Source organism: Cetorhinus maximus, chromosome 11, assembly GCF_964194155.1.
Source record: "Cetorhinus maximus chromosome 11, sCetMax3.hap1.1, whole genome shotgun sequence".
In the NCBI taxonomy this organism is placed as follows: domain Eukaryota; kingdom Metazoa; phylum Chordata; class Chondrichthyes; order Lamniformes; family Cetorhinidae; genus Cetorhinus; species Cetorhinus maximus.
In genome coordinates this window covers 41,186,549-41,210,774 of record NC_135889.1, presented here as the reverse complement: position 1 = coordinate 41,210,774, position 24,226 = coordinate 41,186,549, and the positions used below count along the sequence as shown (strand labels likewise).

Sequence of the window (24,226 nt, the reverse complement as noted above, 5' to 3'; positions counted from 1 at the left end):
GCTGTCAGGTGTGGCACATATCTCTACGGGATGGCTTGGAAGGATGCAGTGACATATAAACTTCATGCTGTCGTAACCTACGTTTCCATGGGAAGAGACATTTCTGATCCAGCATTTATATGCTGCTCATTTTGCAGCATTTATTGCCATCCCTAAATGCCTTTGAACTACAGCACAGCAGATAATAGCTTTTCATAGCAATTTTGACAAAAAGCTTGCTAGGCCTTTTCAGAGAACAGTTAAGATTGCTTTGGGTCTAGAGTATCACATAGGCCAGACCAGGTAAGGGCAGCAGGCCTCCTTCCCTAATGGGCATTAGTGAACTGGTTCTTTTTTATGAAAATCTGGTAGTTTCATGGTTTCATTACTGAGACTGCCTTTTAATTTTAATTTATAGTATTTAATTAACTGAATTTAAATTCCCCAAATTCCATGGTGGGATTTGAACTCATGGGCAGAATTTTATGTCTGGCTTGTGGGTGTGCACCTGACACGCCTGAGCCTAACATGATGCGCGATGACGCTGGGCATGTGCCCTGACGTGATCGCGCACTGGCGCGATATTTCGTTTGGCAGGTGTGCCCCAGAGTTGGCCACCGATAATTGAAAGGCCTGTTAAAGCCATTTAACAAGCTAATTAAAATCAAATTAACGCTGCCCATCCAACCTTACGGTTGGCGGGCAGGCGAAAAGGCCAAGCAGGATGAGGCCTCCTAAAACAAATAAACATTAACTGAAAACTTTACTTTTGAATTAAAAACATGTCCCACCCAGCTCATTTGACTGAGTCACATGAGGGGACATGTTTTTTTAAAGTTTTTCTGTCTTTATCAATTTTTTTAAAAAGCAGCTCTGTGCCTCAGGGAGATTAAAGCGTTCTTTTGCGTGCATGTGTGAACTACGCTCCAGGCCCGTTCTCCCTCCTCCTCCTGCCCGGACAGGTAGCGCTGAACCCTGCCATTTGTGATCCATGCAGGGCGGGCCTTAATTGGCCCGCCCCTGTGAAATCGCTCCCCGACCACCCCCGCCCGCTCCCGCCGAGCCCGCCCAACGAGGGAAGATTTCTGGCCCATGTTTCTGGATTATTAGTTAGGACCACTAAATTAGCAGTCTTGTAATATAACCGCTATGCTACCATACGTGTAAGTACAATAATCACTGGAGATCCTTATGAATAGAGCCAGGTGCTAAAAATAAAAAAACGATTTGAAGATGTAATAGTGCCTTATCCCTTTAAGAACGCTTGCCAAGTTGAGCTTGCTAGTTTCAACACTATGGACAGGGTCACCTCTCTAGGCAGCACCACTCACAGCATAAATATTGAGCTGGGATCCATCAGAACCTAATTTCCAGATATTAGTCTGAAGTGTGAATACTTTTCAAAGCTAGGTGCACTAGGACTCAGGGACATGACATTCTGGGCCTGAGCTTTCAGCTTGCACCAGCTAAGTACTGGCTCTGTTGGAGGTCTGGACCTTTGCAGAATCAAGTTTAACATGTAATGGATTGTAATGATGCTTGAACAAAAGCTTCCATGTTTTTTCCAACAAAGACTAAGAAAGCGCACATTGACTGCAATAACTCTTCTCAGTGTAAGTGGTACTGTTCAATTCACATTTAGCCTCAAAGCTTTTATCTCTTATGATTATTTTGCTGAAAATGTTTAAATTTAATTTGTTAAAGTCCTTTCTGACCTAATCTGTCATTTCCAAGCTGTCTTGTCTCTGAAAGAAAATCAATTAAAAAATAATAAGGAACATATTCTAATGTTTGTTTATAATCTGCAATAAGATTCATTTGCATGACAAATAACTCAGAAAAAAGCAGTGAATTCTTGGCAGACTTACAATACTTGGCATTAGTGAATTATGTTGCTTATTTTCCTGCTCATGTATGTGTTAATCAAAGGGAAGGATGTTACTGCTGAGAAATTTTCCACTTTTACACCAATGTCATCTTAATTATATTTGGATCAGTTACAGCATGGCTTAGATTCAAAATATATCTGCTTCCCCATTGCCCTAAGGCTGGCGAAGATTTCTTCGTATTATATACATATATAGATGTGTGTGTATGTTTGCAAATAGAGAATGCATGCATGATTTGGTTATACATAATAGATTAAATGCATATCTATATGTTTTATAATAATGAAACCATATATCTATTTTATTTGCAACCAGGTTTAAGATTTTGTTCCACATTGGATACAAAGGAAATTTTTGTCCAACGCCCATAAGCCCCAACCTCAAATAAGCTTCTCCAGCACATTAAATTGAATAGCAGATGAATTGAATAGGCATTTTGCATTGGTCTTCACTAGCGAGGATACAAGTAACATCGTGGCAATAGCTATAAGTCAGGAATTGGAAGGGAAGGAGGAACTCAAAGAAAATTACAATCACCAGGGAAGTGGTACTTAGCAAATTGTTGGAACTGCAGGCTGACAAGTCTCCAGGTCCTGATGGATTTCATCCTAGGGCCTTGAAAGAAGTGACTAGTGAGATAGTTGCTGCACTGGCTTTAATTTCCAGAACTCACTAGATTCAGAAAAAGTTCTATTAGATTGGAAAGTAGCTAATGTAACTCTTTTATTCAAAAAAGGAGGGAGGCAGAAAGCAGGAAACTATAGGCCAGTCATAGGGAAAATGTTAGAAGCTATAATTAAAGATGTTATAACAGGGCACTGAGATAAATTCAAGGCAATCAGGCAGAGTCAACATGGTTTTATGAAAGGGAAATCATGCTTAACCAATTTATTGGAGTTCTTTGAAGAAGTAACAGATGTTGTGGATAACGGGGAACTGGTGGATGCATTGTACTTAGATATTCCGAAGGCATTTGATAAGGTGCCTCATCAAAGCTTATTGCAGAAAATAAAAACTCATGGCATAGTGGGTAACATATTGACATGGATGGAAGATTGGCTAGCAAATAGGAAACAGAGAATAGGCATAAATGGGTCATGGTCTGGTTGGCAGGATGTGATGAGTGGTGTGCCACAGGGATCAGTGCTGGGACTTCAACTTTTTACAATTTATACAAATGAGTTGGATGAAGGGACCGATGATGTGGTTGCTAAATTTGCTGATGACACATGTACAGGTTGGAAAGTAAATTGTGAAGAAGACATAGGAAGGCTACAAAGTGACATGGATAGGTTAAGTGAGTGAGCAAAGATCTGGCAAATGGAGTATAATGTGGGCAAATGTCAAATCGTTCATTTCGGCAGGAAGAATAAAAAATAAGCTTATTATCTAAATGGTGAGAGATTGCAGAGCTCTGAGATTCAGAGGGATCTGGGTGTCCAAGTGCATGAATCGCAAAAGCTTTTTGTTTATTGCAAGAAGAATTGAATACTGAAGTAGGGAGGTTATGCTTCAGTTATATAGGGCATTGGTGAGACCACGTCTGGAGTACTGTGTATAGTATTGGCCTCCTTGTTTAAGGCAAGATATAAATGCATTAGAATCTGTTCAGAGAAGATTTACTAGATTAATACCTGGAACGGATGGGTTATCTTATGAGGAAAGGTTGGACAGGCTAGGCTTGTATCCGCTGGAGTTTAGAAGAATAAGCAGCAACTTGATTGACAGGGTGGATGTGGAAAGGATGTTTCCCCTTGCCGGAGAATCTAGAATTAGGGGTCACTGTTTAAAAATAAGGAGTCACCCACTTAAGACAGGGATGGGTTTTTTTTTCTCTCAGAGGGTTGTGAGACTTTGGAATTCCCTGCCTCAAAGGTGGTTGAGGCAATGTCTTTGAATATTTTTAAGGCAGAAGTAGATAGATCTTGATAAGCAAGGGGGTGAAAGGTTATCAGGGACAAGCGGGAATGTGGAGCTGAGGTTAAAATCAGATCAGCCATAATCTCATTAAATGGTGGAGCAGGCTCAAGGGGCCAAGTAGTCTACTCCTGCCCCTATTCCGTATATTCGTATGTTCCCCAAGCATATCCATTTACCACATTAACTATCCCAGTGATCCTATTGACTAACATTTTTCAAGTGTCAAATTATGGGCAGAATTTTACGTTCGTCGGTAGGGCAGGCCCGACCGACTTGGCGGTGGGCAGGCGGCCAATTGCTGCTGAAGAAACGGGCTGCGCCGCCATTTTCCACGGGCGGGCTAATTAAGGCCCGCACCATGGCTTTGCGACTCCCGTGGAGAACAGGAAAATAGTCACGGGAACGGGTGGCCTCAGGCTGCCGGTTCCAATGGGGAGCCGGCAGCCTGTTTAAAGAGTGGCCAGGCAGCTTGCTTGAGGCAGTGCACCATGGCCACTCATGGAGAGAGGGAGGGAGGACCAAGTGGATAGCAGCATGAGCAGGAGGAGGGGGGCAGGCTGCAGGAGAGGCCAGCGGGGGGCCACTGTGCCCCCGATTTTCCAATACATGCCTTGCTATCCTCCTGCAAGAGGTGGGCATCCGTCGGCACCTTCTGTATCCGGAGGATGGGAGGAGGAGGGCCCCCCATGTCACCAGCCAGGCATGGGAGGAGGTGGGTGATGCTGTAAGCGCCCATGATGATGTGCGGCGCACTGGCACACAGTGCAGGAAAAAATTCAATGATTTGCTGCGCTCTGGATGGGTGAGTACCATGTCTGTCTTGACCATTTGACCCAGGAGGCAGCCTTAGCCTTTGACCCCCCCCCACCAAGTCTTGCTGTCAATGCTACATAGAGCATCTGGTGCACGCTGGATGGGCAAATGGGTACTGACCATGCTTACACCAGCCTAGGTGATTGAGGAGAAGAAGGGTTCTCCCCTCAGCATATGTTGGTCTTTGTGGCATTTGAGTAGTCTGGGGGCAACCTGCAGGGGTGGCTGCTGGACACATACTCAGAACTCCAACACATGTCATATTGATGCTGATGAGATGGCGCAAGGGATGCTTCAAGGTGTTTTGGGCAAGTGCCATCTGCTGGCATCGGCGCCGCACCTAGTTGTGCCTCCTTGCCATGGGCGCTAAGAGCCGTGTGATATTCAAAGTGATGGACTCCAAATGTGTCCAAGGTGGCCGTTAGGGGAGGGGGTTGGGAGCAGCCAGACTATCTTCTGGGGACTGATCACCAGTAGTGTGGACAGGAGCCGCTGGAGGCCTCAGATGGGCCACTGTGGTTGGGGTGTGGCATACGCGTGCAGACTACATGAGCGATCAGCCCCAATAAATCCTCTCCTCTGTTTTGCAGGCAAAAACTCACCACAATGCCCGGGAGCACCAGAGGACTGGAGATGGGCGCGCCCTCCTGCAGTGCCTCACGCCTTTTGAAGAACAGGCCATGGAGCTGGGCAATAGTCAGGAGGCCAGGGCGGCCGAGGGCAGCGAGGCTGGGGTCCAGCGGGCAGGTATTTGAGGTCCACAGTCCCATCCACTCTGTCTGCCTACCATCCAAACCACAAATGGTTGCTACAATCATTAATGCTGAAACAATGCTCATTCACAGACTGAGACATTCTGATGTGTGGGTCATACAGAAGGGACCCTCGTCCCCTTGAGGAATCGCATCTCCACCACCTTCCAAAGTCACCTTATCCCATTTGTGACAAGTATCACCATGGTTTAACATGCCATTGGATCGCTGCTGCACAGCCAAAGACTTATTTCATCTAATGGGGTTTGGGACCTCCAGCACCCTTTCAGCCAGTGCGCCCCACATTACTCTGTCCAAAAGGTCCCCAGCACCTCAGCTGTGAACATCATGGCACTCAACTTAGATGAATGCCACCACGTTATTCATCCCTGTGCCCAGGGGAAATGTTGCCTTTCGCCAACTCGGTCTATGCCCCTCCTTACGGAATGAAGGGCAATAATGTGACCTCTCAATCTCCTGTGATTGACGGCAAATGTCGCAAGTGTTTGCGATGTTTCCTCAGCCCTGGAACTATCCAGGCCAGAATGCATCCAGGTCAGGTACCTCTGCACTCTCCTCACTCCTATGGTTCAAAACAAGCCATGAGGCATTCCTGAGGCCATCTGACCAGCCTGTCTGCATGTGCGTTTCATCAATTATAACTTCGTGAAAAACATGAACAACCCCTCTGTGTCCACATATCCCGACATTGCAAAAGTTTTCTTCAATAATCTCCTACCCGCCTTCCCGTTGGGCCCGTGCACCGACTCGAAGTTCACACGGACCCCTCAAAATCGTACACAATTGGCAAGTTAAGGGCCTTAACGAGCCCTTCAATTAATGGCGGGGGAACTGAGTGCGCCCGCCCACCGAAATATCGCGATGCCGCGCGCTGACCTCGGCACGCTCGCACGACGTCAGTGCGCGACATTTTATGCGGGCTACACCACCCGCATGTCAGCCGGAAAATTCTGGCCTATGAGTCAGAACAGTTTGACTCATCTCCACTTCGAACAAGGTTGAGACAGCCCACACTCGCTTAGATAATTGAAATAAGCAATTTTATTTATTCCTGTTAAGCTTTCAAGAAGTGGAATATAGTATAATTTGGGTTTTTGGTCTAACATAAGTGGGTGTTCTTGGAGCAGCCTAACCAATATCCAGTAAACCAGATATTGTGAAAAGGGTGGGTAACCTTGTAAACAGTAGTTAAGTAGCTCAATGCACTTCGAATGACCTGTGTGTGATAATGTTTAAATTTCTTAACAATATTAATTAGGCTTTCCTCTGGAGCAGATTTAATGAAAGATTCTGTTTAGAACAGAATCTCTCTGAGCAAGAGATTAAAACTGTCCTGATTCAGTTGTATAATGAAGCAGCCCATATATATGACCTAGAAACATGGTTACTTTGTGATTGTGAAGTGTTATCATTAGTGTTTAAACTAATAGATTATGACAAGGTTTGGAGTGGAGCCTGGAATTAGAGATTCATGCTGATCCTGAAGCCTGTGCATTTTATATATTGATATGTCATCTTCCAGCTCAGTTAGTGTTGGTGCAATTAGAGGGTTTGGTAGCCATAACAGAATGTGAAGCTACTGCTACAAACACAATGTGGTGACATACTTTGCAGCAATGCAGAGAGTGGCAGGGTGTAGGTACTGCCAAGACTATTGCTAAGAGGGTCAAGGAGAGTGTTTGAGAATAGATTAGCTGGCAACCAAAAGGGAACCCATTTGTAGCAGAGCTTTTACATTCTGTTATGGCTAATGAACCCTTTAATTGCACCAATATTAATGGATTGGGAAGTGATATTATATCATTATATGGTACACAGGCTCCAGGAACAGCATGATTTTCCAATACCAGGTGCCAGCCCAAATCTTGTTGGTATTTATTAGTTGTTGTAAACATACAAGTGGTAAGAGGGTAGTTAAAGGGCATAGAACCAACTAGGGACCAGAAAGGCAATCTTCTTGTGAAGACAGAAGGTATGGCTGGGGTACTTCGCATTTGTCTCTACTAAATAAGAGGGCGCTGCCATTATCGCGGTAAAGAATAAGGTAGTAGAGGAATTGAATGGGATAAAGATAGATAAAGAGGAGATCCTCAAAATGCTGGCAGTGCTCAAAGTAGAAAAAGCACCCAGCCTAGGTAGCATGCGTCCCAGGTTGTTCTGCAAAGTAAGAGTGGACATTGTGGAAGCTTTGGCCACAATCTTATGAATTGTCTTCAATGTAGGTGTGGCACTAGTGGGATGGAGGGCTGCAAATTTAGCTCCATATTCATAAAGGGGGGACAAACAAACCCAGCAACCACAAACCAATCAGCTTAACGTTGATAATGGGTAGAAACAATGGGTAGAATTTTCCTGGTCCCGGGCTGCTGGCCTCGGAGATGGGGGTGGCTGGGAAATTAGTAGGCAGCTGCATTGGAATGGCTGCCCAATGCAATTCTTCCACTGGGGAAGTTTCCACTGGTGAGCAGGGAGATGGATTGGCTGCCTGCTGAACAGAGGCAGGCAGCCAATCTGCATATTTAAGGCCCCAATTAGGGGCCACTTACCAGCATTAATGGAGCTTAACGCGCATCCTGCAGCCAGAGGCTCATTCTCCCAAAGTAGAGGAAAGGCCATGTCTGTGGTTCTGACAAACCATCTGGAGTGGCCTACCTGCTAGGCCCCACCGAGACTTTATTTAAAATTGCCCCCCCCCCACCGAGGGCATGTTGAGCTGCCCTCTGGATTACCTACCTCAGCACGCCCACCTCTCTCAGAGGAGCTGCCGAGGCTTAAGAGTTGCCGACTCCTGGGCTGGCAACATCAAGAGAGCAAGCACTGTACAATTAGGAAGCCGCCTCCAGGAATATCCCTGTGCCAGTCTATTGCCAGCAAGTATGAGTTTGGGACCCCATTTGGTCCGAACACCAGGGTGCCAAAGCCCATGGGAAAATTCAGTCCAATAGTCCAAGACAAAATTAACTCATAATTGGAAAAACATGGGATAGAAAACAAAATCCAACACAGAATTGTTAAAGGCAAATCATGTTTGGCTAACTTGATTGAGTTCTTTAATAAAGTAATAGAGAGGGATGATAAGGGTAGGTACAGTAGTAGTCTTGTATTTGGACTTTCAAACATTTTTTGATAAAGCACCATATGATAGACTTACTAGCACAATTGAAACCCATGGGATTAAAGAAGGCAGTGGCTTACTGGATATGAAATTAGCTAAGGGACAGAAAGCAGAAGGTATTTGTGAGCGATTGTTTTTCAGACTGGAGCAAAATGTGTAATAGTGTTCCCCAAGGATCAGGTTTGGGATCTTTTTGAAGACCTATGCTTGGTTAAACAGGGCATAACTTCAAAGTTTGCAGATGCTACAAAAATTAGGAATCTAATAAACAGTTAGGAAGATAGTAGTAGACCTCAAGAGGGCATAAAGAGATTGGTAAAATGGGCAGATACATGGTAGATGATATTTAATGCAGAGAAGTATGAAGCAAGAATGAAAAGCAACGATATAAACTAAATGGTAGCATTTCAAAGTGGGTGCAGATACAAAGACCTGGTGGTCTATGTACACAAGTCATTAAATGTGGCAGTGCAAGTTAAGAAGGCCAGAAAAGCAGTTGGGATTCTTGCCTTTACAAACAGAGACAGCGTATAAAAAAACAAGGAAGTTATGCTGAACCCTTTATAAAACACTGGGTATGCCTCAGCTGTTGTATTGTGGCCAATTCTGGCCACCACACTTTAGCAAGGATGTCAAAACCTTGGAGAGGGGGCAAAAAATGTTGCTAGAATGGCACCAGCAGGAAGAGGTTAAAATTATGTAGAGAGCCTGAAGGAGCTGGAGCTGTTCTCTTTCGGGCAGAGAAAGTTAAAAGGAGACTTGATTGAGGTGTTCAAAATCATGAAAGATTTTGATTGAATAAATAAGTGACATCTATTTCCGGTGCCAGAAGGGGGGGTAACTGAAGATAATTAGTAAAAGAATCAGAAAGAACTTTTTTTACACAACTTGTGTTCTGGAATGCACTTCTTCAAAGAGTTTTGTAAGCTGAATCAATATTAACTTTCAAAAGGGAACTGGATAAATACCTGAAAGTGGTAACTTGTAGGGCTGTGGGCGTACAGCAGAGGAGTGGGACTAATCAGAGACTTTTTTCAAAGAGCTAGCATGTGCACAAATGGTCTCCTTCTGTGCTTTATCATTCTATTACTCTAAGACCAGGAGACCAAGTACCAGGTTGAATCTAAAAAGGGCAATCTATGTGGAGATCTTAGGCTTCTGTTTACAAATTGTTGGCATTATATCAAATTGACTGTGTACTACAGTAATACAATACAAGCAAAGGCCAAAAGAGGAAATAGCAGATTCTAATCAAGTGTTTGAGAAAGAGGGAAGATAGTCAATAACAAGAAGAGAGTCCAGTTGAACAATTGGTTGGGTGGAGAAAAGGACAGCCTTGATTTTCCAAGTGATTAGGTCCAACAATGGGTATAACTGGCTGGAAAAAAGGAATGAGGATCAGTAGTTCTCGGCCTTCGCCCAATCCGTGCATTACATGCATTTCCTGCTCTGGTTTTACCGAGCACAAGCGGATCCTGCCAGAAATTGTATTATTTATGCTGATACAGCCCTGGTTGCATGTGTTAAATGTTCATCATTCCCACCCATGTGACAAGTGAACCTTTACATTTGACATTCATTGCGCTTTTATTTTGTAACATCTTTTTGAATAGTTGGAGTGGTTCAACTTTTTTTAAAAAGTTATGTGTAGCTGAAATTGAGCACAAAAATAGAAGGATCTGAAGGCAGGCATCCTTGAAGACTGTACCACCATTCAAGTTGGGATGAGTAGTCTGGATGTAAAGTCCTGAATTTAAATATTAGATACCAACAGGGATAGCTTGATAACAATATTGTGGAGACATTTATTGAAGAAGGATACAAATTAGGGTAATATTTCCTAAAGTTTTGGGTGTTAATTCTCACTACAAAACTCAAGTCTATTTGTTCAATCATTGTAGGCAACAGTTGCTTCCATCCTTTTTCTTTGAAAGTGTGGCTGATTCAAAGAAATTAGGTGCAAATAAAAGCTGGTTTTCATTGCATTTGGCTGTTTCCTATGCTTGAGGTAGAGAAAGTCAACGCACACGTACACACACAAACAGACACACACATAAAACACACAACACACACACACAATACACACACACAAACACACACAAACATAAAACACACAACACACACACTCACAATGCACACACACACACAATCACCCAACACACACACATAATACATACACACACAAACACATAAACACACACTCATACATACGAGATACGGACACACATAAAACACAACACACATGCAACACACACACTCACACGCAAACACACATACTAGAGTAAGTAAAGATAATACAGAAACAAAGTGCGCTATTTCCCTTAGAACCATTCAAATTCAGACAGAAAGTCAAAGTACCTCATCTTCCCTGGGAGATCCACATAACACCCACAGTGAAAATTACCCTTGTGAAATTCACTTAGATTCCTTTCACTGAATTTCAGAAGCCTTTTAAGCTAATGCTTCATGTTGCACTCATGAAGAAGCTAAAAGCTATAAGAGTGCATAGCTGAATCTTAAATTTTAACTAGACGTGTACTCTTACTGCAAGATTCAGATAAGGGTACATAGGGCATACAATAGACTCACCTTTGTTGAAAGTTAGCCATTATATTCACCATCACCTTAATGATATATTGATTTATATTATTAGGGACTTTATGCAAAGCATTTATGAAATCATTTTAACATTGTGTATCAGATGATATATTGGCATCTTTACCTAGTAATCAAAACATTGGTTAGACCTTAGTTTCTGAATTGCATGAATTTCTTGGAATCTCATTATTGGATTCATGTTAAAGAGATAGAATTGTCCAAGAGGAACCCCAAAGATATTGATTGAAAAGAGACTTTTTTGAAAATATTGATTCACACACATGCTCATATGCCTTTAAGGAACAGCAGCATGCCATCAATTTAAGGGAAGTATGTCATGTGATCGAACCTTAGTTTTACTTCAGCCTGCAGCAGAACACAGGCACATAGCTCTGCAGCTCTGATGTCCTCAAGCTTTCTAACCATGTATATATCTTCACATGTGCCTGTTCTTAATAAATGAATCCACAATGTGTTTGCACAATGCCTTTTGCGTGATTGGTGAAGACGTACGCAATATCCATCCTTCATTATTATTTTTAATATTTGCGAATATATGTCACCTAAATATTTTCATACTGAAACATCTAAAACAATAGTATTCTTCAATAGTTTAACAGTTCAATTAAATCCTTTATTGCAATTAGCATTATTCTTCATTGAGATTTCTTAAATTAAACTCCCAGTCATTTTTTTTTTCTAAATTCTGATAGCCAAAAAAGAATGGTAGCACAATTCGTTACCGCACTACCTTTTTGCCTTTAGGCTCAAATCCTCAGGGAAACCTAGACGCAGCCAAGGTCCTTTAATGTGCTGGCTGGAACAGTCCGAAGTGAAATCAGTTTGGTTAATCTTGGCCTAGTGAATATCAATCAACAGCACAAAGCCACTCAGGAATTGCATTAATAGGCAATCTTGTTCTGGAAGTCCATGAGGACGGCTATTCTAGCAAGTGGCTGAAACCCAACTTAGTGCAGTTAGGGCTACTTTTCTCAGCTTGATTAGGAGCAAAGTCAGCAGAGGTTAATACTCCCCATTGCATACATAAAGATGTCAAGATTTCAATTCGTATTTTGTAATATGTTTTGCTTCTAATTACCTAGGGTTGAAGTTCCGAAATTTATTCATTTTAGATCTTTTATATCATACTTGCAGCTGAGAAAAATATTCCATTATGATGAAGAGATTGTTTTTCTTGTAAATCAGCTATTTGAAATCTATCTGCTGTGAATTGTTGGTTAAGTGCTACATTTATTGATTTTCAACTTTTCAATTCAAAGTTGCGGGAGTTAGAAATCTCTACTTTGCTGCTATTTTCTTACAACAAATTGTAATTATTTAGCAGTTGCTCAAGAGCAACACACTACTATTCCCTTTGCTCCAATTTGGGTTGTATCTTCAGCTGCCTCGGCCCTATGCTCTGGAATTTCCACGCGAAACTTTTCTTCTTATCTCTCACCCCTCCCTTCAGTTGTTCTTTGAAACCCACTTCTTTGAGCAAGCTTTTGGTTACCTCCTCTAATATCTCTTTATGTGGCTTGCTTTCAAATTTTGATCTGATTTTCCCATGAAGTGCCTTAGGGCAGATTGCTACATTAAAAGTGCTTTTTAAATGCAAGTTGTTGCTGTGGATGGAATGATGTTCAGGATGTACCCACACCCCGAGAGCTGGTTTCACATTCCATGGCCGTATTTGTCCTGAATCTTTTTGGACGCTCCATGAGTCTGCACCTTGGGATTTGCAGCTGCCCAGGTGTGCGGGCATCAATTACACTGCAGAAGCTTCTTCTCACATTTCACCTCAATTGAGTACACTGAACAGTAACTGTAGCCAATGATGTGGTGATAGTGCATTCCAAAGGCCTGGGTAATAGCTGCCTGAGCTCTCAATACAGCCTCTCTGGCAACAGGTTGCACCGTAGGTGGCTTTGCAGTTTCCATTCCATTGAAAGATCTCTGCAGTTCTCCAGTCCAACTATCAGTGTCCTCCAGAATTGGTGCAATTGTTTGGAAGCTTCTGGATAGATTATCAATGACCCAACAACTTATTCCTAAATTACAACAGTGACTACACTTCAAAGATTGTGAAGTATGTATATAAATACTTTCTTTCCTTCTTCCCGTCGTCCTTCCTTTTTTTCTCAGAAAACATCCTTCTCTGAAAAGCTGGATCGTTGGGATCTGGTTCTCTGAGGAGCTGGAAAGAGAGGTAACTTCCCCTCTAATGGGAAACTTCCTGCACCGTTAGTTTAGGGGGAGATGGTGGCATAGTGGTAATGTCACTGCCCTAGTAATCCAGAGGCCCGGGCTAATTCTCTGGGGGCATGGGTTCAAATCCCACAATGGAAGCTGGTGGAATTTAAAATTCAGTGAATAAAATCTGGAATTGAAAGCCAATTCCTAGTAATGATGACCATGAAGTGATTGCCCTAAAAATCCATCTGGTTCACTAGTGTCCCTTTGGGGAAGGAAATCTGCTATTCTTACGTTTGACTCCAGAGAGGCAGCAATGTAATTCATTCTTAACTGCCCTCTGAAATGGCCCAGTAAGAGGGCAATGAGAGATGGGCAACAAATTTTGGTCCTATCAATGACATCCACATCTCGTGAAAGGGGAAAAAAAAACTTTACAGCACTTGTGCTCCTGTCCTGCTGTAAATCTAAATGTTCACAGATGATTTTTCTGGGTTAGTGAGTGTGTAAGCTAATTGCAATGATAATTCTGCTGATAAAACCAGCTAATACTTCTCACAGACATTTACAGCACAGAAGGAGGCCATTCAGCCCATCATGTCTGCACTGGTCAACAAAGATCTGACTACACTAATCCCATTTCCCAGCACTTGGCCCATAGCCCTGGAAGCTATGGCAACACAAGTGAATATCTAAATACTCCTTAAATGTTACGAGAGTTTCTGACTCAACCACCCTTTCAGACAGTCAGTTCCAGTCTCCCACCACCCTCTGGGTGAAAATATTTCTCCTCAATGCCGCTCTTAGCCTTCTATTTCTTATGGGATTATTTCATTGAGTGCTGGGAAAGGCTAATGCTTGAAGTCTGCAAGAAAATGAAAAGGGTAGTGTTACAGAAGGACACTAAGGATGCTTGTTCTAATTTAGCAGAGACATACATTTTGCTGGCTCCTGAAATGGTTGAATGAGAGCCATTATGACAGGAGTGCATACTGTGGTATTCAGGAAGGAACATTGTGAGACTAACCCCTTGCTGATTCTAACATTTCCTCTTCTCCATCTGCCACAAGCTCCAAGGTTTGGTATATTTGTATGTATCAAAGGGGGGTGGTGGAGACCTGAGATCTGTTATCGATGCTTCCCCTGCTTTCATTGGCACATGATGCGTTCTCCTGTAGGAAAAGAAATATGGATGAAAGCTATTACATTGTGGGAAGTGGCAGAAAGAGAGAAAAGTACATCATTTTTAAAAAAATTCACAGGGCGTGAGCTTCGCTGGCTAGGCCAGCATTTATTGCCCATCCGTAATTGCCCTTGAGAAGGTGGTGATGAGCTGCCTTCTTGAGCTGCTGCAGTCCATGTGGTGTAGGTACACTCACAGTGCTTTTAGGGAGGAAGTTCCAGGATTCTTCCGCAGCGACAGTGAAGGGACAGCAATATATTTCCAAGCCATGATAGCTTGGAGGGGAACTTCCAGGTGGTGGTGTTCCCATGCATCTGTTGCCCTTGTCCTTCTAGATGGTAGGGGGTTGTGAGTTTGGAAGGTGCTGCTGAAGGAGCCTTGGTGAGTTCCTGCAGTGCATCTTGTATATAGTACACACTGCTGCAACTGTGCATCAGTGGTGTAGGGAATGAATGTTGAAGGTGGTGGATGTGGTGCCAATCAAGCAGACTGCTTTGTCCTGGATGATGTTGAGTTTCTTCAGTGTTGTTGGACCAGCACTCATCCAGGCAAGTGGAGAGTATTCCATCATACTCCTGACTTCAGTACTATTTCAGGAATATTGTCAGGGCCCATAGCCTTTGCAGTATCCGATGCCTTCAGCCATTTCTTGATATCACATGGAGTGAATCGAATTGACTAAAGACTGGTATAGTAATTATAGTTTTTGATAAACATAGGACTGTAGCTTTAAGAATAATTTGATGTTGTAAGATCACATGATCTGTGTAAATCAATGAGTTAGCAGCGTGGGAAACCTTATAGAGTTAGATGCACACATGTAGCTGCTGCTGTCTTGTAAATAAATTTCAATGTTTCCACCAAGAAAAGTTGCCTGGAAAGTCAACTCTATAACAACTGGCATCAGTGATAATGGGGACCTCTGGAGGAGGCTGACATGGATGACCAACCGGCACTTCTGGCTGAAGATGGTTGCAAATGCTTTTGCCTTGTTTTTTGCATTGATGTGCTGGGCTCCTCCATCATTGAGGATGGGAATATTTGTGGATCCTCCTCCTCCAGTGAGTTGTTTAATTGTCCACCACCATTCACCACTGGATTTGGCAGGACTGCAGAGCTTAGATCTGATCCGTTGGTTGTGGGATCGCTTCGCTCTGTCCATCACTTGCTGCTTATGTTGTTTGGAACTCTAGTAGTTCTGTGCTGTAGCTTCACCAGGTTGACACCTCATTTTTAGGTAACCTGGTGCTGCTCCTGGCATGGCCTCCTGCACTCTTCATTGAACCAGGATTGTTGCCCTGGCTTGTTGGTAATGGTAGAGTGGGGGATATGCTGGGCCATGAGGTTACAGATTGTGTTCGAGTGCAATTCTGCTGCTGCTGATGGCCCCCAGCGCCTCATGGATTCCCAGTCTTTAGTTGCTAGACCTGTTCAAACTCTAACCCATTTAGCACGGCGGTAGTGCCATAGAACACGATGTGGGTGGTAGGGGGGGGTGGGGGGGGGTATCCTCAGTGTAAAGATGGGACTTCTTCTCCACAGGGACTGTGTGGTGGTCACTTTCACTGATACGTGTCATGGACAGATGCATCTGTGACAGGTAGATTGGGGAGAACGAAGTCAAGTATGTTTTTCCCTCTTGTTGGTTCCCTCACCACCTGCTGCAGACCCAGTCTAGCAGTTATGTCCTTTGGAACTCAGCCAGCTCAGTCTGTAGTGGTGCTACTGAGCCACTCTTGGTGATGAGCATTGAAGTCCCCCACCCAGAGTACATTCTGTGCCCTTGCCACCCTCAGTGCTTCCTCCAAGTGGTGGAGGAGCACTGATTCATCAGCTGAGGGAGGGCGTTACGTGGTAATCAGCAGGAGGTTTCCTTGCCCATGTTTGACCTGAATCTATGAGACTTCATGGGGTCCAGAGTCAATGTTGAGAACTCCCAGGGCAAATCCCTCTCGACTGCACACCATTGTGTCACAACATCTGGTGTCCTGTTGGTGAGACAGGACATACTTAGGGATGGAGATGGTGGTGTGTGGGACATTGTCGGTGAGGAATGATCCTGTGAGTATGATTATGTCAGACACTTGCTTGACTAGCCTGTGGAGTAGCCCACCCAATTTTAGCACAAGTAAAGAGGACTTTTCAGGGTCAACAGAGCTGGGTGTGCCATTGTCGTTTCTAATGCCTAGGTCGATGCCGGGTAGTCCATCCAGTTTTGATCCTTTATTTAGACTTCATAGCAGTTTGACACAACAGAGCGGCTTGCTAGGCCATTTAAGAGTCAGCCACATTGCTGTGGGCCAGACCAGGTAAGGAAGGCAGGTTTCCTTCCCTAAAGGACATAGTGAACCAGGTGAATTTTTACAGCATTCGACAATGGTTTCATCATCACCATAACTGAGACCAGCTTTTCAATTCCACATTTATTAATTAAATTTAAATTCCACCAGCTGCCATGGTGGGAATTGAAGCCATGTCCCCAGAATCTTAGCCTGGGCCATTACTGCCTGCCTACACACCACCATCCCACCCTCGCCCTCACCCTCATCCTCGCCCCTAACCCCTGCCTTGCAAAATAAGGAAGCATTTGGATTGGAAGCTTTCAGCAGTGGTCATACTATGGGAATTAGCTGTCGTCAAAGTTGTAAAAAAGTGAGAGACAGGTGCATTAATGTGCTCATAGCAATCTTCTTTCCTTTGGTGACAATCAACATTGAGCGGTACCCATCTTGCTCCTTCTGATGAGGTCAGTGAACCTCTTTTGGCACTCTAGCCATGTGCATGGTTCAATACTACTAGAGTTCAGTTGCTCAGGAAATTGGTTGTATTGTCAAATGTGTGCTGATTAGTCTACTTTACACTGTGAAAACTAGTGTGTCAAACAAGCTGCTGATTCTCTAACGCCCTTTCTATGTCCAGTAGCTTGTCAGACTTATTGCTAATTGGTGGGGTGCAGCACTTCCCTCCAACTTACCACAGCCTACAGCAGCACTCTTGTGCTTGGTTCATGATAATATGTGCCCTTTGCTTTCCTCTTTGTGCTGATGCCAGCCTAGCTTTCCAAAGATGCAGACAAACGTTAACATGAAATGGAACATAGAAGCATGGGAAACAACAAAAGCACATACACTCCAAGGAGGACTTTCAGTTAAGAATATATTTAAGCCATTTTATACAATACCTTAAGGCAGCTTGAATTTTAAAGACACTTAAACTGTTAGGAGCAGCCAAAACAGTCACTTGCCTTCTGCCAAGAACCTCAGAGACAGTAAACAATGCTTCAGCAGCACTCCCTTAGATTGGCTTCCTGTTGTTCCTAACCTGTCTAATTAGCCTTAGGCCTTTGAGACCTTCTCAGTGCTTAAATTTCCTGTCAGCCAGTGGGCAGTGCAGCGTCTGCTCCAATTGTGCACGTCCATTTGCTCTAAGTCGGCCCTCAATTTGCTAACGAGGGTCATCAGGAAATTTCAGCATGCTTCCCGTATTCAACTCATTTGTGGGTTGTTGCCCAGAACAGTGGAAGCCCTCAGAAAAATTTACCCTAATATCATGAATGCCATTGTAATGGAGTCTAACTCCTATCAGTAGCAGCATTGTAAATTCATTCCAAAATGAAATGTGTTAAAAATTTTGCTTAGTGATTAAAGCATAAACCCTTTTTGAAGTACCCTTTCAAGAAATTCTTCCTCCTAGATTGATGTGGCATTAAGGTTTTCCTTGTTGGAAAATATTAAAGGCCAGAATTTTGAGGTCGGTGAGCAGCCAGGAAACGGCCCGACGCCCGCGATCGGCCCCCGACTGCGATTTCACGCTGGCCAATTAAGGCCCACCAAGCATGAACGGCGGCTCCCCAATGGTCAGGAAGGGGCAGGTGGGGAGGGGGCCTGTCAGTCGCTGGGTCCAATGGCAGCCCGGCAGCCGGTTTAAAACGGGCACAGTCAGGCCCTGGAAGGCTGCCGGTGACAAAGACATCCTCAGTGTTGTCAGCAGCAGAGTAAAAATTATGGATACAACTGCGGCTGCAGATGCCAGGCGGGAGGGCAGGTCGGGCGGGCACTCGGCCTCCCCCCAGTTTTTTCTGGTGAGTGCCTCGCGGCCCTCCTGGAGGGAGCGGCTGCCAGGAGGGACACCCTTAGCCCCGGGGATTAAAAGGGGAAGTCATTGCATCTAACAAAAAGAGCATGGGAGGAGGTGGCAGTGCTGGTCAGCAGCCATGATGTGGTGCGGCGCACCTGGGGCCAGTGCCGCAGGAGGTTTAGCGACCTGCTGCTGTGCTCAGAAAGGGTGAGTACCGTGTTGGCATGGATCAGTGTGTTGAAGTGTTAAGGGCTGGCCATCCCCCTGTGGAGTTGAGGGGTGTTAAGAGTCTGACTGCCAATTGCCAATGATGCCGGAGCTGGCCAAGGGGATGAGCCCTGGCTGCTTGGGCTGAATGCGTTGTGGCTCAAGGGCCACAACTCAGATGTGCCCTGCAAGGTGCTCCTCAGGTGGGGTTGGCCAGGCTGCAATGGTGCTGCAGGTGGAGAGTGGGCTAATCAATGCTCCTCTGTCCTTTCAGGAGAAGACGGCCCATAACAGCATTGAAAGGTCACAGACTGGCAGAGGCCCCCAAACCTCCTAATCCTAACCAGATACGAGCAGGATACCATTGAGCTGAAGAGCCAGCACACACCTCAGTCAACCGGCCGCAGAGAGGCTGGGGTGTCAGACGAAGGTAAGAGTGCAGTGCACAGAGGTGAGAGTTTCAGATGATGCAAACATTCTTGTGTAGTCTCTTCATTGATGGGAGCCTCAAAACTGGATTCCCCATTGATCATTGAAAGATAATGGCGCCATGATGCAGAACTCCATTGTCTGACCAGGGTGCCTGGCATGCACAGTGACAGTGTGGTGACTTTAACTAATGACATGTTATCACTGTTCTCCCTTATGTTTGCCACCATGTACCCAATCGCAGGACCCCGAAGATCCACTTCTGATGCCAGAGGACCGCCAGGCTCCTGGTGCACCTGCATCACAGCCGCTCTCCAAACCAGGCCCCAGTGTGGATACTAGCACCTTGGTGTGCACTAGATCTTCAGCTAGAATGTCGGTGCACATTGGTGAGGGCACTTCACACTCGCTTGAGGAGCAGGCAGAGGCAGAGAGTGTCCAGGGTGCCAGCAGTCGGAGAACTGCTGGAGACCAGGATGATGCTGAGTTGAAGGCAGATGATGAGCCACTGGGGTCATCCATTAGGCGGCAGATGCTGGATGTCGAGGATCTGGCGGAGATCCATGAGAGTATTTGTGCTATGGTCTCTATTACGGAGGTGTCCATGCGGAGCATGAGTACTGCATTGACCCTCATGGCCGAGCGCACTGCCTCCTCCACTGAGAGAGTGGTGACTCTCGTGGAGAGGCAGCTCCAGGAAGGGAATCAAGGGTTCCTGAGGTTGCGCTCGGACCTGCAAGCCCTCACACAGGCACTGACCTCAGTTTGTCAGTGTCCATGTGGGAGATGGATGAGCCACCCAGTATCCCAGCTAGGTGCCTGTCCATCAGTTGTATACAGGAAGGCCCAGAGTGAGCTCAAGTTGGCACACGAGCTGCCTGTTGTCTCTGTGGGCTCCTCACAGGTTGCTCTGGATGAGGGCAGCAGCTCCTCCACCCTTTTGCCAGTAAATGTGGCACCTGATGAGGCTGCGGTGACTGGGGAGATGCCAGCCATGGAAAATGGCCACTCCCACCCAGGCGGGGCCAGCACTGGATCCACTGGCCAGAGGACGACCGCCAAGACCATCAAGGCCAACAGGGCAACAGAGTCAGCAGGTTGTCTCCAGTGCCAGTGCCAGCGAGGGGGGAGCACAAAGATGTAGAACTCACAAATGTAAGTTTAAGGCATCATGAGCACAAGAGGCACTGGTCACGGGTGACCTTCTGTTGTGCAATGTTTTGTTTATTTTAACTGGTTTGGGGTTGAAGACCAGAGAAAGTTCTGTTAATTTGTTTTGACTGTGATTTGTCATGCAATAAATTTCCTTTTGTCGTAATGGCCTGAGTATGCTCCACCTTTTTTATTTAATGCGGTGCAGGGTACACCAGTTTGTAATGCTGGATGTCGGTGGCTTGAAATTTTATTGCACAGACACTGAGTGGACTTGGGGTCAAAGGAAAGGGCCATTTCAGACATCCGGGATAGAGGCGGCATCCCTGGCATGAGGTGGTAGCACTTATTTGGCAGCCTAGCTGAAGGAGCGTTGGATCAAGGTGTCCCTGGTGTCCCTGCCTGCCTGGAGGTTACAGAGCTCAGCCTCCATGCCCTCAGTGTTCACCTCACCGTGCTCATCTTCAGACTCACTACTGGATTCATCATCTGTGGCCTGTGCAGCTGCGTCAACTCCCTCTTCCTGCAGTGGGATCCCCCTTGCCAGTGCCAGGTAGTGGAGAGTGCAGCATGCAACTACTAATCGTGACATCCGCTCTGCGGGGTATTGTAGTGCTCCCCCTGAATGGTCCAGGCATCAGAAACGAGTCTTCAGAAGACCTATTGTTCTCTCTATCACCGCCCTTGTGGAGGAATGGCTCCTGTTATATTGCTGCTCTGCCTCTGTCCTTGAGTGGCAGAGAGGTGTAATGAGCCACCTTCTGAGGGGATAGCCCTTGTCACCCAGCAGCCATCCATCAAGCCAGGCTGGAGCACTGAAGACCCCCGGCACCTGGGAGTGTCTCAGGATGTACGCGTGATGGGAGCTGCCTGGGTACCTTGCACAGACTTGCAGAATCTGCATCCTGTGATCACACACTATCTGCATGTTCATGGAGTGGAAGCCCTTCCTGTTGACGAAGGCACCGGGCTCACCTATTGGTGCCTTGATGGCCACATCTGTGCAGACTATTGCACCCTGGACACGGGGGAAGCCAGCAATGGCCGCGAAGCCTCTGGCTCACTGTGTCTGGCTGGTCTTATCCATATGGAAATGAATAAAAGTCAATACCCGCCTGAACAAAGCTACTGTCACCAGCTTGGCACAACTGTGGACAGTTGATTGTGAGACTCCACACAGATCCCCCACTGAGCCCTGGAAAGAGCTGGAGGCATAGAAGTTGAAAGCCACCATGACCTTCAGAGCCACTAACATGGGGTGTCCACCCACACAGTTGGAGCTGATCTCAGGCCCAACAATCCGACAGATGAAGGTCACTGTCTCCCTGGAGAAGTGGAGCCTCCTTCATCATTGCATCTTGGACGTATTGAGGTAGCTGCATCACTGCTTGTAAACCCTGGCAGCAGGATAGTGGTGTCTTCTGTGGCCCCTCCCCTGTGCCTGCGCTTCTCCTCCCACAGGTCGCTCCCCTGGAAGCTGCACTGGGACACCTGACCTCTTCTCCCTTCTGCCCCTCTCTTCCTCCTTAGAGGAGGTGCCTCCAGCAGAGACCACAATCCCCATTATCAGGGTAACAGAAGATTATCTGATACCTGGAAGAGTCCACACGGTCTTAATTCTCCAGGTCCTTAGAGATACCAAGTAGTCCTGAAATAAAGCCTGGAAACGCTAACAATGAAGCCCTGAACAGAGATGAAAATGCCATATACCAATAGGTCACCAGCAGCAAACTATCTACCAAACTCCTCGCTACTCACACTGGCAATGCTGCTGACCGTTTTTATCCCGCCCTTGGATGAGGTTTTTGAAATTGTCGGCTGTCCGCCTGCCCATTTTTCCTGTGCGATGAGCGTGAAATCACACGGGCCTCTTAATTAATGGGCAGGCACGGCTCTGGCACCCGCGTGCACTCGCCGAGCGAAACATTGCGCAAGTGTGCGATGGCGTCGGGACACTCACCCAACCTCACTATTTTACACTCGAGCATGTTGGGCGTGTGGCCGCATTCTGAGTGAAAAATTCTGCCCAAAGCCTTGCAGTAAAATTCTTGTGATGGAGAATCCCAGAGGCTATCCTGGCATACACAAATATCTCTGTTGCATTTTAAAGTTAACTACCATGGGTTTCAGGGGGAATTATTATTTGAAATGTGGATTAGTGAGAAGTGCAGTTTCTTTCATTTATCATAGATTGTTCTATTGTTCTTTCATGTTTCACAGTTCTGCTACTTACTCAAAGACTTCAAGCAAAACAAAACTGATCCCAGATCAGAGAGGCACAATATTTGAAAGCAATACTTTGCAGTCATTTTAAATAGATGGGATGATGGAACAATCAATTGTGAGGTTAAATGATCCAGAAAATTATTATAAAGTCATGAAAATCTGTTACTGCAATGAACATAGTCATTTGTAAAATAAGAAAAAAATATCTTGTTTAGTGCATCAGTTCTGAAAACAAATTTACGTTCAAGTTACAGAAAGCACATTCAAAATGACTTGACAATCTCTTCACAGTAAATCGCCCAGCAAGTAAGTAATTGGAATAAATATGTGGACACTGGTGTAAAGGAAACTTCATGAGATTTAGACAAAGAAAACAAATTTTAAAAAAAAGAGAAATAAATCAAGGATATTTTAAAAACCATTCTATTTTTTTCTTGACAATGGTTAATTTGATTGATAATTGTGTATGCTGGCTTGTTTAACATGATTCTTTCCAGATTTCATCCATGACAAACTGTTATTGAGATAGAACCTGATTTAATGAAAGCACAGATGGGTGGAGTTTTAATGCCCAAGACCGAATGGGTAGTTAAAAAATTGATTTTTCAATCAGAAAGAACCCAGCTTCAACACGTCGGAGCCAGTCAGAGCAGCAGCAGGGGTGGAGCGGTGCGAACCTGGGGCTGAATGACATCTGCGCAATTTCTCATTAAAAGCATGAGGGGTCAAGGCCCAGATCGAACCAGTCGGAGCAGCAGCTAATCCCAACTGGAACCCCGCCAGAATTCGAAAATGCTGATGAAGCAGAGAGCCGATGGGTAGGTAGTGGGTAAGTTGTTTATCTCCACTTTAAAGCTGCATTAAGAAAAGATAAGAGCTTTTTTTTTAAAAAAAGAAAGAAACTTAAATAATTTCCTACTTGACTTAAATTTAGGGTAAGAGAATTTTAAGTAAAGGTATGGCAGGAAGCTCAGCCCCCTGTGTTGCATGGCCTGCAGTATGTGGGAAGTCTTAGATGCTCCTGGTAGTCTGGATGACCACATCTGCAGGAAGTGTCACCAGTTTGACCAGCTTGGGCGTTGGGTTCCAGAGCTTGAGTGTTGGCTGGAGGCACAGCAGTGCATCCGCGAGGCTCAGAGATAGGTGGATAGCACATTTTTAGGCGTGGTCACCCCACAGCTTAAGGAAGTGCAGTCAGAGAAGGAATAGGTGACCACCAGCCAGAAGAAGGGAGGTAGGCAGGCAGTGAGGTAAGCCCCAGAATGCATCTCACTCAAGAGCAGTTTTTCCATGTTGGATAACGGTGAGAGTGATGGTTCCTCTGGGGAGTGCAGCCAGAGCCTAGCTGCACAAAGGGGGAGGAGAAAGAGAGGAAGAGTGTATTAATCTGAGGTGCAATACAATTAAAAGGATGTGAGCAGATTGACCAGCGACTGTATTACCCAACTGCTGTGTAGCGCAGGCTACAATGTTAAGTGTTAGTCTAGAGTAGGGTCTGGTTGGAGAAGCACACATCATGTTAGTGCTCTGTTGTCTGTGTAAATAAAAAGCATGTGCTGCATTTCATATTGGTCTCTGCGTCTGCACTATATTGTTATCAATTCACTTGCCAACAGATAAGTATGCAAACAAGTTCGCAAGCAGAGCAACCCCACAGTAGAATATAACAAGT

At 45.1% G+C, this 24,226-nt stretch overlaps 1 long non-coding RNA gene across 1 annotated transcript; it reads right to left on the bottom strand.

Moving 5' to 3' along the window:
* Positions 1-11,608: 11,608 nt before the first annotated feature.
* Positions 11,609-17,723, bottom strand: LOC144686267 (uncharacterized). The gene is made up of 3 exons (XR_013577885.1): positions 17,645-17,723; positions 14,308-14,452; positions 11,609-14,145 (listed from the first exon to the last, which is right to left on the bottom strand). It is a non-coding gene; the product is annotated as an uncharacterized LOC144686267 (long non-coding RNA).
* Positions 17,724-24,226: the final 6,503 nt, after the last annotated feature.